This window comes from Ambystoma mexicanum, chromosome 8 (assembly GCF_040938575.1).
Source record: "Ambystoma mexicanum isolate Mex_15411 chromosome 8, UKY_AmexF1_1, whole genome shotgun sequence".
Lineage (NCBI taxonomy): Eukaryota > Metazoa > Chordata > Amphibia > Caudata > Ambystomatidae > Ambystoma > Ambystoma mexicanum.
Genome location: NC_090929.1, coordinates 1,025,882,885 through 1,025,899,497, shown reverse-complemented (window position 1 = coordinate 1,025,899,497; position 16,613 = coordinate 1,025,882,885). Strand labels below are relative to the sequence as shown.

The 16,613-nt window shown below is 46.7% G+C and overlaps 1 protein-coding gene across 1 annotated transcript in view; it reads left to right on the top strand.

The window, feature by feature from the left end:
- Window positions 1-9,241: 9,241 nt before the first annotated feature.
- Window positions 9,242-16,613, top strand: part of DUSP29 (dual specificity phosphatase 29) — a 244,355-nt gene continuing 236,983 nt past the window's right edge. Inside the window, exon 1 of the mRNA XM_069610968.1 lies at window positions 9,242-9,488. The gene's annotated coding sequence lies outside the window, so the exon portion shown is untranslated. The remainder of the gene's footprint in view (window positions 9,489-16,613) is intronic.

Here is a 16,613-nt window from a genome sequence, read left to right as displayed (position 1 = left end):
ATGGTCATGGGTATTGGTTATAAGTGCAAGAGTATATATATATATTGAAGAGGTGTAAGTGGATCAACTTCTGGGCTTCAGTGTGGTCCTCAGGATTTGCATCCTTCTCCTTCAGGGTTGCAGGGTTTCTTTCCTTGAATAAGTGGAGGAGGTTTATCTCCTCCTATAGAAAGTGACAATATCCCTCAGTGGGATAGAGGGGTCTGGGAGTGGTGGTCATCTTCCGTCCAAGTTATTACCGCCTCTCTATCACAGGGTGTTTCAGCGTCTCAGCATTAGCCATCCCTGCAAGTGTCTGTCAGTTCGATTGCTCAAGGGCAGGGAGACGCTTCGTTAGTTATTGGGTTCACTTAGCCGACTGCATGGCACGTAAACCTTTTGGTTTCCTCTGGGGATTGTTCTGCAACAAAGTGCCAGCACAGTGTGCTGGGGGTGCCAAGATAGTTCAGATTTACTAAGACGAAGATTAGTTCTGCTCCGGTAAGCAGCTTCATAGTAACTGTTAAGTGATCAGTTTCTTTGCAGTCTAGAGTCTTTTCTCAAGACTATGGGCCTCATTACGACTCAGGCGGTAAGGGTTTTACGGCGGCGTTAACAGCGCCGACCCTTACCGCCTGAGTACGAGGTCCCTTAGCGCCATGGCGGACTTAACACCTGCTTTTAGCAGGTGTTAAAATCCATGGCGCTAAGGGACCATGGAGTTAATTACACCACCGTAATTTACGGTGGCGTAATTAACGCCTTCCCCACTCCCATTATGCCCTATGGGGCAAAAATGGGAATGGGGAAGGGTAAATGGGGATTGGGGACTTACCGCCCCGCCAAGGTCGGAATGGGGCGGTAAGTCCGCCAACCACCATGGCGTAAACGTAGTTTACGCCATGGTGGTAAAGTCACGGCCCAGGCGGTAACTTACCGCCTGGGTCGTAATGAGGCCCTATGTAATTTAGTGGGTCCTCCTTCGGTTAGTTTAGGTTCCCCTAGGAGATTTATCAACCATGAAGGAGGGGATAGGTCCAAGCACCTGGCGCATCTAGCAGGGGATTTCAGGCATCGCTATGATAGGAGCGATAGATGTAAGATAAGTTTCTCTTTGCCAAGTTTTGTCTCTTAAGGGTCAGGTTTATGTACATATCTCCATATTGGCATGATAGCAGAGTTCTGCTTCAGGGGCTCAGGAGGTCTGAGGGTCTCTGTCTTTACGTCTTGACGAATTTAACTCCCTGGTGTTTTCAAGGATTTTTGGGAATATCTCTTTGTCACCAGTGTCCCCGGGTTGGGCCCTTCTTGGTCAGGAGGTTTTTAGTGGATATCTGCTGGGTTTCAGGTGTGGCCCCTCTTCCATCCCGCTTCTGCCTTCTGAAGACGTAATACTTTCTTGGTTTAGAAAGGTTTGCGGGTATACAGGTGTTACATATGGCGGGAAACAATTGTGTAGTTAAGGACAGGACTTGGGGTACACATTTCTGGGTGCACAAGGCCTCAAATCTATTGCATTTAGTTCCACCTAAGCTAGGTTGTCCTTTAACAGGTTAATATAGTGTCCCTTTGACTCCCGCTTGGGCCTTCTAATGAAGATTGCCTTTCCAACTCTGTTCCCCAGGGTAGTCATGTGTTATGTCTTATTTCTAATATGGTTTCTTTCATCAACACATGGGATGGAGCCAACAAAGCTTTCACCCTTCGGGGGTGAGGGGGTAATTTTTCTTTATCTCCAGGGGTACTGTTTAACCTCTTACGTTTGCTATCTAGGTTACCATAAAATGGTATGACTTTAGGTGTTTTAAATGTTTGATGTCAAAGACAGAGGAGCTTTTTACTCCTATGCTGTTTCCTGCGTATTACTATAGTTAGACTTTTGTCTGGTGTTTCCCCCCCTTTTTCTTTTAACCAGGTGGTTTTGGTGGCCTGTGAGGAACGCTGAAAGTGGCACATCTTCCTATTTCTTTGCAGTTAAGACTACTATGCCTTATAGGACAGTTCTGGGGGCAGCTTAGCCTGGGGAAATACTTTTGCATTCAGTTGTTTGGTCAAAAAAGAAACATTTAAAACACCTCTTCTCCTTTTGTTATAGTATTGTCACTATTGTATTGATCATGTTGTATTTAATTCGATGCAAGGGCTTCAAACTTGCATAATATGAGCATCCTGTCTTGCCATAGAATGACTAATCCCCTTCACTAGCGTGAGAAGGGGTTTTAGATTCTATTAAAGACAAGGAGGCGAGTATTATCCCACCCGCCCACCCTTGATAAAATATGATATGGCATTTATAGCACGCCTTTACACAGGTGTTTCAAGTGAGAACATTCTTTGGTTTGTTCTTCCCATCCACCCCCCCTTCTTTGTTTGTTGTTCCTACAGCTTTGTGCTGAGATGTTCTGTTCTGGATCATTGGCCACAGTTACAAGAGGTGGAGAGTGCGTGATCTGGGAGCTGGATTTTTGTCTCCATATTTCATCATCTGGTCTGTGCAGTGGATGTCCGGTTCAAGACAGCTACAGAAAGAGGAGTTGGTTTTGGAGTAAAGGGCTTATATGGAAGGAAGTCCCTGCTCATTGGTCTCCTGCAGGGCATGACCTGTCCTCCATGATGGATTAGGGAGTTCCCCCTTACATTGACGCTGAACTCTATTTAGTTCTGTTATTGAAACTTTTTGTTTTGTAAAATATTTTCTTTGCTGCTGTGGTTTCAGAGTAAAGATTGTAATGCATAATACTCGCCTCCTTGTCTTTAATAGAATCTAAATCCGCTTCTCACGCTAGCGAGGGGGATTAGTCATTGTGCACAAAGCTAGACAGCGCCTACTAGAGTAGCTAGCCTTCTCTTCCCCAGAAAAGGTCAAAAGGAGGCTACAGCTGCAAAGAATGCCCCGCTTCAAGCTTCAGGTATGTATAAACGTACCACTCAGGTGGACATCCGCCACAGACACGCCTCTGCATCCACGCATTCCAGAATGCAGCTACAGCTACGCCAATTCCGGCCTAACTGGGCACATAATTTATGCACTGAATCAGACTTGCCTCAACACTACTAGAATTCAGCAACAATCTACAACAAAAATTAGGTCTAGCTGGAACACATCGAATCTCACACAACAGCACTCTGTCAGCCCCCTCCCCACCATCTCCCCCCTAATGGAGTCTTGGCAACCCACATAAGTCCTAGTTCTTGGCTAAATGCACACAAGCAGTTTAAACAATAGCTTACAATGTAGATTACCCCTGCTAACTGTGCAGGGAGTATTAACAGGGAGTATTAATTCTATTAAAGACTACGAGGCCAGCATTATGCTTTCACTTCTTTTATTACTCTTCAGCAGTTTCAACTATAACATGAGGAAAATACTGAAAAAGGTGTCTTTGTATTCAGCACTTTTCTTTTTTCCCATAACAAAACTACAAGTTCCAAGATATCTGTAGTCTATTTAGCACTGTCCCTTGCTATGACCACATCCTCTCCTTTAGGCTCCTCCTCTTCTTTTAATGCTCTGAACTGCATCCTTCCAACTTGAAACACCGGCTGGTCCAACAACGTGATGCACTCTTTGAACTGGTGCCTGTCCGTGCTACGGATCCCGCTGCGAGGCAAACATTCTTTCAATAAATGAACATCTGAATCTTCCGATCTCAGTTGCTCTTTTGATCTTCCCCTGAGGAGCATACAAACAACAATATCAGGGTGGTGTTACAACGGTACTGCTGTACAAAGTCACAAACAATGCCAACATTTTTTTAACGTGCAGTACGCATGAAGGAGGGAAAGTAATGCTCGCCTCCTAGTCTTTAATAGAATTAATACTCCCTGCGCAGTTAGCAGGGGTAATCTACATTCTATGACAAGACTGGAGGCGAGCATTATGCTTGTTTAAAGCTTCCCTAATACAGTTGTTGCTATCCCTCTAATAGGTTTAAAATAAAACTGTTTAAATGTACAATCCCTCGCCCAGTCTGCTGCTTGCATAATCTCCTGTAGGGTTACCCCCGTTATGAACGCTTTGGACGCCATGGCCCCTCTCACTGAGAGTGCTCCATATTCCCTGAGGTCTATGCCTGCCAATTGCATCACTTCGTGCACCCATCTAGCTATGGTAGCTGTAGCAACCGCCTTGAAAGTTTTCCTGCGCGCTATTAATAATTGTGTGGTGCCGGCTGCCCTGCACTCGTCTGTTCTGTTTTCGTATTCCTTAATGCATCTAGCGACACACCATTTGGAATTATCCGGAAAATACGGATAGTGAACTGATGTGGATCCCGTCTTTGTCCTCCTCGCTATCGAGAATGTAACCCCTTCGGGCCCAAAAACATTCCTATGAATCTCCAAGGCCTTCACGTCCGCTACTCTCTTACATGATATCAGACACAACATCATCGCTAGTTTGCCTGATAATTGTTTTAACAATAAAAATCTGTCTGATGGCCAGCTGTCTATCAGCGTGAGCACAACTGTGACGTCCCACAGTTTCCTATACCTTGGCTCGGGAGGTGCTTTGTATCAAGCTCCTTTTATGAGCCTGACTACTGCCGGGTGTTCTCCTGCCAGCATGCCCTCTACTGGCAAGTGGCCTGCTGAGATGGCTGACCTGTAAACCCCAATCGTCCTAAAGGCCTTCCCGTCCTGTCACAGGTGTGCCAAAAAATTCAAGATTGCAACTATAGGTGCTGAAACGGGATGAAAATGTCTCCCTCTGCACCATTTTGTCCACTTGGCCCAAGCCGCGTCGTAGCTCCTCTGGGTGGAGGGGGCCCAGGATTCCGCGATAAGCTCTGCAGCCTGAGTTGAAATGCCTGGCAATTCCCAGAGTCTCCTGATACGCTATCAGCGGGAGCGTCCCCCTCACTCTCAGAGGGTGAAACGAGCCTCCAGCTGAAATGCTGTTTGTCTGCGTGTTGAGCCGTGACGCGAATAGGTCGTAGTGCACCGGGCCCCATCTCTGGTTCAGGTGCCGCAATGTCTCTGGCTCCAGTTTCCAGTCGCTGGAGTCTGTCAGATAACGCAAGTTCCAATCGGCTCTCGTGTTGAGCTCTCCCGGTATGTATTCTGCTGTGACTGACGTTCTGGACTGAAGGCACGAGTGCCAGAAGTCCTTTGCAAGTTCTGCTAACAGTTTGGACCTCGTACCGCCCAAGTGATTTATATATCTCACGGCTGATGTGTTGTCCATTTTGAGGAGCACGCAGGAACTCACTCTCTCCCTGGTGAATGCCTTGATGGCGAATGACCCTGCCAGGAGCTCCAGGCAGTTTATGTGAAGCTGAAGTTCTTCTTCGCTCCATTTCCCTCTGGTTTCCAGGGACCCACATCTCGCCCCCCAACCTTGTCGACTTGTGTCTGATTCTATCACTAGGTCTGGTTGGTCTCCAAAGATGGCACGCCCATTCCAGGCGTACATATTCTTCAACCACCACTCCAGTTCTGTGATAGAATCCTGGTCTAGGGACACTCTCTGGTGGTATCTCAGACCCTGTTGAAGGTGTCTGATCTTCAGTCTCTGTAGGGCTCGATAATGCAAGGGCCCAGGGAAAATAGCTTGGATCGAGGCAGCTAGCATCCCCACTATCCTCGCTAGTCTCCAGAGGGAGATCTCTTGCTCTTTCAGGCAGTCTCTGATCTCCTTTTTGATATCTTTGATCTTTTTGTTCGGTAATTCCAAGGTTGCTTTTCTGGTGTCTAGGACGAACCCCAGGAAGTCTAACCTTTGCGCTGGCTTGGTCTGCGACTTCTCTCTGTTCACTAGGAAGCCCAGAGATTGTAAGAGCTCCTGCACCCAGGAGGTTTGATACATCAGTGTATTCCGATCTTGGGCTAGAAGGAGAAGATCGTCCAGATATATAATCATTCAGATACCCTTCTCCCGGATTGCTGCCGCTACTGGCTTCATCAACTTGGTGAAGACCCAGGGCGCTGAGGCTAGCCCGAAGGGCATTGTACTGAAACGCCACAGCTGCCCCTTCCAGCGCAATGCTAGATAGTCTCTGAATTCTGCCTGCACTGGCACAGTAAGGTCGGCATCATTCAGGTCTATCCTGGTTAGCCAGTCTCCCTTTCTCAGGGTGTCCCGAAGCTGGTGTATACCTTCCATTTTGAAATGCCGGTATACCACCCAGCTGTTCATTTCCTTTAGATTTATAATGGGTTGTACCTTTTCTTTCCTGTGTACCAGGAACATAGGACTGACAAAGCGAGGGTTCGCTTCGCAGATCTCTATGGCACCTTTCAGCTGGAGTTGCTGAAGCTCGTGGTGTAGCTTGGCCCAGTCTGCTTGTTGCAGGTGGATCTCTGCCGGGCGAGACACTTGCGCTGGCGCTTGGATGAAATCTATGTATAGCCCTCTTACTGTCTGCAGAACCCATGCATCGGAGGATAGCTTGCGCCAGCTCTCCCAACAGAGCTGAGCTCTCCCCCCCCACTGGAGGATAGTACCCTTCTCTCACCTGGTGTAAAGTTCTGGCCACGGCTGGCTCCTCTTCCTCTGCGACCCCTAGGGAAGCGACCTCTTGATGGGAAGAAAGAGTCTTGCTGTTTTGACTCCCAATACTGCGCTCTTGAATTCTGGGGTGTTCTTCCTCCTTGGTGGCGACCAGCCGATCAACCCCGATGGCGGCCGGTCCCGGCAAACACTCTGCCAGGAAATATCCTGCGGATGGATGCCTGAGCCTTCTCTAGAGAGGTGTAAGTGGTAACGAATTTGCTCATCTCCTTGACGAAAGTATCTCCAAATAGGGCTCCTTGGGCTGCCTCTCCTGCTTCGTAATTTGCCAGATCACTTAACTTGGCGTCAATCTTGAGTAGAAGGCCTCGTCTCCTCTCGGACGAGATGGCGCAATTGGCGTTGCCCAGCAGGCATACCGCCCTTTGGGACCAGTTTGCTAGGATTTCGTGGTCAATTTCATCTCCCGTGTCTCTGGCTCTCTCGGCCAGGTCCATCATTTTAGCCAGGGGTCCTGCGATGTCCAGGACCTTCTCCTGACAACTCCGCCGGGACCTATCAATACCCTTCCTCGGGTCTTTGCTTGTTTTAGCGACAAAGGCCAGCATTTTAGGATCTAGGTCCGGCATCTCTGCTACTTGCCTGATAAGTCTGGGCGAGGGCATTCTGCCCGTAAGCGCTGCCTCACTTCTTTGTCTAAGGCTTTTCTTAGCCTGGCAGTCATATATTTTGTCACTCTTGGAGATGGTTGCCAATCGGAGGCTTTCGGGTTCCTAATACTATTGGGATCAAACATATCGGAATCCTCCTCTGGCTCTTCGTCCAGGTGTTTTTCTTTGCGAGTTCTTTTACTGCTGGGTTTCACCCATTCCTCTTCCTTCTCATCTCCTTCTAGCGAGGATCACTCTTCCTCCGCTGGCTCTTCTTCCGAGCCTAGGTCTTCGTTTCCCATATTCTCTTTCCCTGGGCAGGGGGTCTCGAGGCCTGACACAGCCAATCGCTGGAGAAAAAGCTTAGAGAAAGCGTCGGCAGCCTCTGGGGCCTTATCAGGTACCCCGTATGAACAAGCCGGGGGGTCATAAGAGGCCTTCCTCTTAAGGGTCTGAGTACTCCCCTTAGCTTCTATAGGCGTGCTGCTCTTTTTCAAGGTGCTCTCCCTGGGCTGGGTCAGCATAGACTGTAGGGTCTCCAGCCTCTCTTGGAGGGGTTTCACCCCCTGTGCCACTGCGTCTGCCAACGAGCTCCCCAGCACTTGTTTGAAACTGTCAGCGAGGTCCAGGGACTGCTCCTCCTCGCTCCATTCAAACTCAGACATCTTACTAGTGCTGTGTGCCTAATACCTCTGTGGTGTCTATTGCACGCCTACAGCTTTGTTGGTTCAGTACGGGCGAAGAGGATTATCCTTTAATCTAAAGCCGAGATAGTCCTTCTATGCCCCAAACTCAGCAATCCCCCTTTTTTTTCATTCTAGTGGCTGGCACCTGTGTTCTGCTGACTTTCTGTGCACTCTGGTAAGTGTTAGTGGCTTCCTTGTTCACAGCTTATGCTACTTTCTCCCTGCAGAGCCCCTTCTCTGCTCTCATCAGCTCGTGGGCTTTCTGCCTCCACGTTATCACTTGCCGTGTAGCCCTGGTGTTCGGGCTTTCATCCGCTTGCTGATTCGCAAGGATCGAGAAAAAGACATATTTCGTTCTTTATTCAGAAGGTTAGAAATGGAACGTAAATTGTTCTATATTACTCGTGTAACTGTTTAACAACGGTGCCGGGCTTCAAACACTCACGCGAGGGAAGTGCGTCACGCTGCAGGCCCGCCCCCCCAAAGGTGGGGGCAGTCGCGTACGGCCTGAAAAGGGAGAGTGAACCCCCGGGCGTGTCGTGAATGCGACACGGGACTCCTCTCCCTTCCTGCCGTCCGACGAAGGCTTTCTATGCCTGTGATAATACAGCGACTCTGCGTGCGGGCGTGGCCTGTGCCTCCTGTGTTAAAGCCCCTGATGAGGTAAATTACCCGTGACAGGACCAATCACTAAATAAAACTTGTAAATAAAACTTGTAAATACTTGCGCGCCTCATAAGAAGTATCTCATATACGTCTAGAACATGATCTCCACATTCTAATCCCCGTTCTGGCTACTTATTTATCTAACTATACCAGCGTAGATCGGGGTAAACATAAAATACACTTATCTGCTTGAAGAGCAGGACAAGAAGAGGAGGAGCCTAAAGGAGAGGATATGGTCATAGCAAGGGACAGTGCTAAATGAACTAGAGATATCTTGGAACTTGTAGTTTTGTTATGGGAAAAAAGAAAAGTGCTGAATACAAAGACACCTTTTTCAGTTTTTTCCTCATGTTATAGTTGAAACTGCTGAAGAGTAATAAAAAAAGTGAAAGCATAATGCTGGCCTCCAGTCTTGTCATAGAATTTCCTCTTCACCTGGGCTTTTGCCTCCGAGGGCGTTCCAACCACAAAGCGCTTTGAGGCCGTACAAATGGGGAAATAGCGCTATATAAATGACAACTACAATACAATTAACTCAAACACTGGATCTCTCCCATCGGGAAACATTATGCCTTTGGAGTACAGCTTGGAGGCCTCAGGGAGTAACAGATTCCCCTGCAGTGTGCGTTTGAATAGTCGAAATACTGAGACATTATGCCAGTGTGATCATCACATACCCCATGAGAGAGACCTCAGGAAGGGAGGGCTGCTGCCACTGTTCCCCATGCGGTCACCGCCCGTGCCCGCCTTTGTAAACGGGATCTCCTTGGTTTCGAGTGTCGCCCAGCCTGTTCTCCCTCACACTGGGCAGAGAGCAAGGTCAGAGTCAGCAAATCCCACCCTAAAAATAGCCGGCCTTCGCACCAGAGCCCGTGGCCCGTCAATGCTCTGCCTTGTTGTCACTCTCGACGGAGGCGAGCGTCCTGCGGCTGACTTTGGCCGGGCCAGGTAAGAGGTCCGCGCAGATTGATCCCAGCGCGCCGACTGTGTCACTGGCCTCACGCTGAAGAACTCGCCACTCCAGTGTACCAAGGCGCCAGGGGGACCGGAAAGCAGGTAACAACCGCCCTCAGCTCCCCAACGTGACCCAACCCAAGCCACCTAATGTCCGACTAGGAAGTAGACTCGGCTCGAACATCTTCCTTCAGAAAACTTTGAGCCATAAGTAGCACGTGACTACATTCGTTTGCAGTTTTACAAGTCATTTTTTGTCATTGTACATCACATGTAATAACCGGAAATTGATTTGTTTGTGATGGTCCCAAGTTTGGCAGAAATTAGGATTTTGAGTATAGATAATTACACAGAAGCATCACACAATGTTGACAAGTGGGGAAGTTAGAGTTCGAAGTGAGGTCTCGTGAAAGTGTATATCCCCAGGCAGCCGCTCTATCCGAGAAGCCAGTGATTGACTGGAGATGGCGTCTATGCCACAGTCTTAACCAATTAAGCAGGTTTATAGAAACTCTATTACTCAAGCAAAAGAAAACAGCAGCGGAGACAATATGCTTTGTGAGTCTCCAGACTCAAATATTTCCTGACCGGCACCAAGCCCGTGTGTGGCATACATACCCACGCAGATGGTGAGTTTTGAAGCACACGTCCATAGCTCTCAACCATTTGTGTTGCAAAGGCGGGTGAAACCATCCGATTTTGTTTTTGGCGGGTGAGACGCCCATTGGAATGCATGGGCGTGCAGGAGACTCGGCGGGTGAGTCAGCCCTTTACAAGGCGGGTGACACCCGCATAGCTCTCAACCATTTGTGTCAAAAAGGCGGGTGAAAACACCCGATTTTATTTTTGGCGGGTGAGAGGCCCATTGAAATGAATGGGCATGCAGGAGGCTTGGCGGGTGAGTCAGCTGTTTAGAAGGCGGGTGACACCCGCCAAAAGCGTGTGAGTTGAGAGCTATGCACCCGCCAAAAGCGTGTGAGTTGAGAGCTATGCACGTCTCTGGCTCTGACACGCTTCATCTGATGCGGTAATTAATCTCTGAGTCAGGGCAGCAGGTGCTTAATGTCGGAGTGTGTTAACGCAAGTAACAGGGCATAATCATAAATAACTAAGTGACATACACGAGTTGCGCTAACCTGCCCAGGGAAATGAGCGGGGCGCTTTCTGTGTAGGTGTTATCTGGAAGGGACACAGGAAGTTGTTATTTGGAAGGGACACAGGAAATTTGGTGGAGAGATGATCTTGGTTGGGAATGTTCTATTATAGGAATGATATCCATGTGTACAGTGCAGAAATGTGCATGCAAGGGGAGTGTTCTTCATAACAGCAATTACTAAAGCAAAGGACACACAATCCTGGTCCACGCCCGGCTTTAAGTGAGTTTTTAACGATTACAATTAATTAATTATGACAGACATTACTTCGATTGGGAGGAGCGGGTAGAGATGTCCTCTCAAGACAGTGTTTTTATAGCAAAATAGAAAAGAACTCTTTGGGTTGTGCTGTGTAGGTCTGTGTCCTGATTGGAATCAGTCTGGAAAGTTTCCCCGAAAAGGCTTCATCTACATCATGCAACCATGCCATATTCCGATGAGGACTCGATTTGTCAACACTACTGAATAGTAAATCCAAGTTAGGTTTGCAAATATTCCCATTTGATATGTATGATATGTTACTAGCAGGGTCGGACTGGGCCATAAAATTGGCTCAGGCACCAATCACAAAGTGGCCGACACTTGCACATAGCTAATCATTCCTTTTGTGACACTGTTTGACTAGTACCCAAGGGGGAGTTTTTTTAAATAAAATGTGATGCAAATTGTGCAATTTAAAGAATATTTATTCAGCAACACTGGTCACAACTAATAGCCACATAGTGAAGTAACTCATCAAACTGGCCCACATTGGCCAAAAAACGGGCCCACTTTCCCCCAAAAAACTGGCCCACGCTAGCATTTTGTGTTTTAGGTTCAGCCATGGGCCTATTGCCCTATAGGCCAGTAAGAGCCTAGTTACTAGTTTTTTATACTGTGCCAAATCACTACCCTAGTAGTCTTAGTGTCTAGGCTTATCCGAGAGTTGGCATATTGTGCCCAGCCAAAGGTATCCAGAACGTAGGAACAGGAGCATGTTAAAGATAAGAGGATGGGAAAGTGGAGATGTGTGACGAAATTACCATTATTCTGTAGGAGTACAGGGGTGGCTAAACCGCCTACTAAGTAAACCGCCTACTAAGCCTCACACTAGTACTAAAGAAGCAGTATTCCCATTGATAAAAGTGAAACAGGTGCAGCTCACCAGGTATTTACCCTTCACCTCTTTTGGAAGTGCAGGCCTGGGGCATTCTATATCTTCAAGGGGGGTTGTGAGCTCATGCAGTTGCAACACAAACAATATTAGCACAGTGGTACACAAAATAAAAGAATGTCCAACAAAGATTCTGTAAAAATAGGACCTTTAATAAAGACTAACAATGCACACAACTTATTAAAAACATGAAAGCCTAACCCCTCTAAATAATACACAGATAATGCAGACTTTGAGAATATAGCATTCATAGGCAGGTGTGCTCAGGCAAACAATGTCAGTAAAAATGTCAATGTTCAAGGATGTTGTATTAAAAAGGCAAAGAACGGGCCTTGAAAGTCACTGTGATCCTTTATGACAGACCAGGGGGGCAGGACTTTTTCAGATGCCTTTTGGTTCTTGGCTTTGGGACTCAACATCCTCAATACAGGCTTCTAGGTGCTTTACTGCAGTAGAGCCAGTGTCGAGACAGTCAAGACGTGCTTTCCCAATCGCGAGGAGGCGTCAAGTCCATTTTGAGGCACAGGCTCCTGATGGAATGTTCAGTATGTGGGACGGTCGAGTCCATGTCTTCCAGTGTTTCAGACCGGCGGACGAGTTGGTGGCGAGATGATGCTTTTTCTGGGTCGAGTCAGCATTTGAGACAGGCGAGTTGATGACTTCTCACAGGTCGAGTCATTGTTTGAGTTGGTTAGTGCCATGGAGTCGATCCAATGATCAGGTCAAATCTAGTGGTCTGCTCCAATGAACAGATAAACGGTTCAAAGACCGTACAGTGCCAAAAGCAGTACTGTAAGTCCTTTAGCATCTCAAACTAAGTTGAGTGTGGTCAAGTCAGCGCTGAGGTGCCTTGGTGCGGTAAACAGGGTTTCAAGCTGGACTTTTGAGTTGCCTGGTGGTCCAATCTAGGGCCTACAGAGACAAGGTAGTCCTATGTTTCATACATCCACTCCAGGAATGTTGTCTGGCACCTAGATGGGATCCTTCACCGCCAGTGAAAAGGATCCTGGTTTCAATGCACAGGTAGTAGAGAGGCCTTGGTCCAAAGCAGTCTTCACCCCCAATGTTCCCTGGGGAGGATTAGGAGACTTAGGTTCGTCTTCCTTGGAGCTCTCTCTCTTCACCTATATGGCAGAGGACTTTGGAATAGACTTTATTCCCAACAGACTTCATTGAATCCTTCTGGTTTTGAAGTCCAACAATGAATCAACTTAGTACATGCTTTCCTGTCTTTTTAAAGGCAAAATGCTACAGTGGATTAGTCCAAAGCAGGCATGTGGCAGGAGTCCAATCCAGGTTGCTGTAACCCTTTGCCTTCTTATATCATACCAGGAGTGATTTGTCTGCCATAAGTGGGTAAGGGCAGGAAGTTTAGCAAGCCCTAGCAGAAACCAAGAATGTGGAACCCCTCACTCAGCCTAGACGTCTTCTCTGGCTCCTTTAACACTACCCCTTCCCATACCTGCCCACTTCAAAAGGGCACCAGTGATTAGCACTCTGCAATGAGAGTGGCTTTGTTATGTCAGTACTCCCTTTGAAGTAGCTGTTTCCAGGTGACTTCCCAGGGAAGGTTCCTATAGCTTTGATCCCCCTTCCACAGGGGGATTAAAGAAGCATCTTCCCGGGCACTGTCCCAAATGACTGTTATGGGGACATTCAGGCCAGATGGCTAGTACACATTAGCCCTGCCATGGCGTAACCACTGCTCACAATATGATATCCAAATGCAGTGGCTGTGTAAATGTGTAACCTCAGTAGCCACCATGACATAACAGGACATGGCTTATTTTTACAGTTTAAAGTGCCACCAGGCTGACACAGTTATATTTTGAATCAGAGGTACAGTTGATTACAAATCCATCTTTTCCTGTTGGAAATTTGTGTTCTAGCAGCTGTAAGGAAGGCACATGTGTCCTTTGAACCTGCCTTTCTGCCACTGGGCTGGTCCTGGGGATGTAAGGAGACTGTCCCAACTGGCTGCAAAACATTTTTGGCATCAAACATTATGAAATGGGGGTCAGATTAGCAGAGCTCCCTTTCAGAAACAGAATTACCTGAAGAAACAGAATTACATGCATTATTTTGTTAATATATCATTTTTTTTTAAAATGAGGCTATTGAGCCCCTACCAGATGGTATTCGGTCACAGGCTAAGACCCATGACTAAAAATATATGACTGAAAAAGTGTATTACTAAAAATTACATACTATGGGCCTCATTACACAGACGGCGGTAAGGGTTTTCCGGTACCGGTAAGGGCACCGGTACCGGTAAACCCTTACCGCCTTACTACGAGGTCCCTTTGCGGGTAGGTACTTTAACGCCTGCTGTTTAGCAGGCGTTAAAAACCAACCCGCAAAGGGACCAGGGTGGTAATTACGGTACCGCAATTTGCGGCACCGTAATTAGCGCCTTCCCCATTCCCTTAGAGCCCTATGGGGCAAAAATGGGAATGGGGAAGGGCAATGGGGGAAGGGGGAATTACCGCCCCGCCAACCTTGGAATAGGGCGGTAATTCCCCTTTCCACCAAGGCGGTGCCGGTATTTTACCGGCATGGACCAAGGTGCTAATAGCACCTTGGTCCTCCGCCTACCGTGTAATGAGGCCCTATAAGTTTTAATTGAGATATTTTGCATATTTGTTGGTGGTTTTAAAAACCTGACTGGATTTTATTATGTAGCGGGTCGAAAAGCCATGCCCTTATTCTGATCAGCACACTCCAATCACACAGGATTCCGAACAGCTATCAATCCAGTAATGCTATGGTTCACCCTACATGGCAGAAACAACTACCCTAATCAAGGGAGGTCGACATAGACAAATCTTCAGTTGGGTCGATAAACAGATACCTTTTGATAAAATATTTGAGTGATTAGGATTTAAAATGCCACAATTTGACCTACAACAAGAGGTTAGAATCCTGCAAAGTCAAACCAGCATTATCTAGCAGAGAATGCCCTTGGCAGTGATATAGTACTGCTCCCGCAGTGTTGATTCAATATCACGCTGACTTCAGTTGAATTTGTTATCAGCTCCATACCACAGGGATTCTGCAGGTTTTAAATTGCCTAGAAGATACTCAGTTAGGCAATCCAGTTTGTTGGGCTCATAACAGATATGAAAAACTGCTAGCACAATTAGCAACTAATGAAATGTAACTAACTACCTATTGAAAATTCAGAATGTTATTTTACAGAGGAAAGATAATTTTGCATGCACCAATATTTTTGTTAGCACAAGTTAGGAGGGGATGGAGGTGAAATAACCAATAGATTCCCCATGAAGTCAGATGTACTGCAGATATGCAACATGATTACTTGTTCAACAACCATCTTTGATTGGTTTAATCATTACTTTAATGGCCACTGGAGAGGATATTACACATAGTGGGACACACATCTTTGCCTCTTGTGCTGTTGCTGATGCTATGAATATTTCTAGAACCAAGAGCAAGTAACAGTCTCCAGGAAGCCTTGGAGACCTATTTCAAGGGGGTGGTGGACACACAGGGGTAAGTGATCTAAATACTGAGATCGTGGTGATTGGATACAGTTAGAAAGATGTGTTGGAAGGTTATCCATGAGAAATTACTATAGGTTGCAAGCTCCATTGATTGCCTTATAGACATTGATAGCTGTAAAGTCTATTGGGAGGCTCACATAGAGAAGAGCATATTGATATTGTGCCAGCTATCAGCATACATTGTATTCTGAAGTGTAATCAGAGTTTTGAGGGAAGATTATTAGGCTCTCTAAGGTCATGGGGGAGTTCTTCCCAAAGCTTGATGGCATCCTTTTCCCTCCTCCAAATAATGTTTAGAGCACTTTTCATTTTTGTTCTCGCCCGGTATTATCACTGGAATTGCTCGCATTAAGCAAAACAAAAAGTATGGCAGCTTTTAATTTCTGAAAATACAGTCAGCCCTCTACTGCAAAGCACCAAGGCTGATGTATATACACGATTTAAGGAGCAGGTTGGCACTCTCTGTCAAATATTTTTTAAACTACTGGACAGATTTACCCCAACCCAGTCAAGAGAATTAAGTCAATGCTTTGTGCCCAAGTTTTTTCTTATTTGGTCCAAATCCTTCTGTTTCTGCAGCCACTTCCAGGGGAACCCTGATTGTTTTGAACGACAGCGCTGAGATGTCCTGGCTGTAGGTGCTATGTAAATAGCAATAGCAATCACATCAGGCTAGCGGTCAGGAGTGGGAAAGAAGACCCCATGTGAAATTGGGGATTTGGGGATGGGTTGGAGAGCCAGTTACAGGTAAAACATTTTCAATTTATCTGGGGAAGACTGTGATGAGTGATAGGGGGCTAGGGCTAGCACCCTATCACTAATCACTAATCAGAGAGGGCTAGGGAGGGAAAAAGCAAAAAGAAGGTGGACCCATGTTGAAAAAGTGTGTCACTCCCCCCGAGCCCTGCAAGGCTGGACATTTTGGGAACAATTCGTTAAAAAATGAAAAAGCTATTAAGAAAGCAAAAACATTTTTTCTTCATAGTACATTTAATTTTCTCACAGAGAAAAAGTCCTAATTTCTGTGCACAGCACAGCAAAAACTGCTGGATGGAATTGGACCAGGTATGAAACAACTTAAACACAAAGCGTTTACTCGATTTCCAGGAAGGGTCTGGGGTTATTCCGTCCAGTAGTTATTAAAATATTTGACAGGGAAGGGGGTCCCCTCTCCCGAACTTATAGCTATGTATGTGTCTCACAATGCATCAACAAGGGTTTTCAGAAATGAAAAAGCCACGATTTTTATTTTCTTTCCATGTGAGAGATTATCGGGGTTATAACCGGAGGCATAGACAGGGCAGGGCCTCAGCGGGCAAGGCCCACGCAAAATCTGTAAAAACTGATGTTAATTTCACTGTGGTGGGCCCAAATACGTTAGCTGCAGGCCCCACTT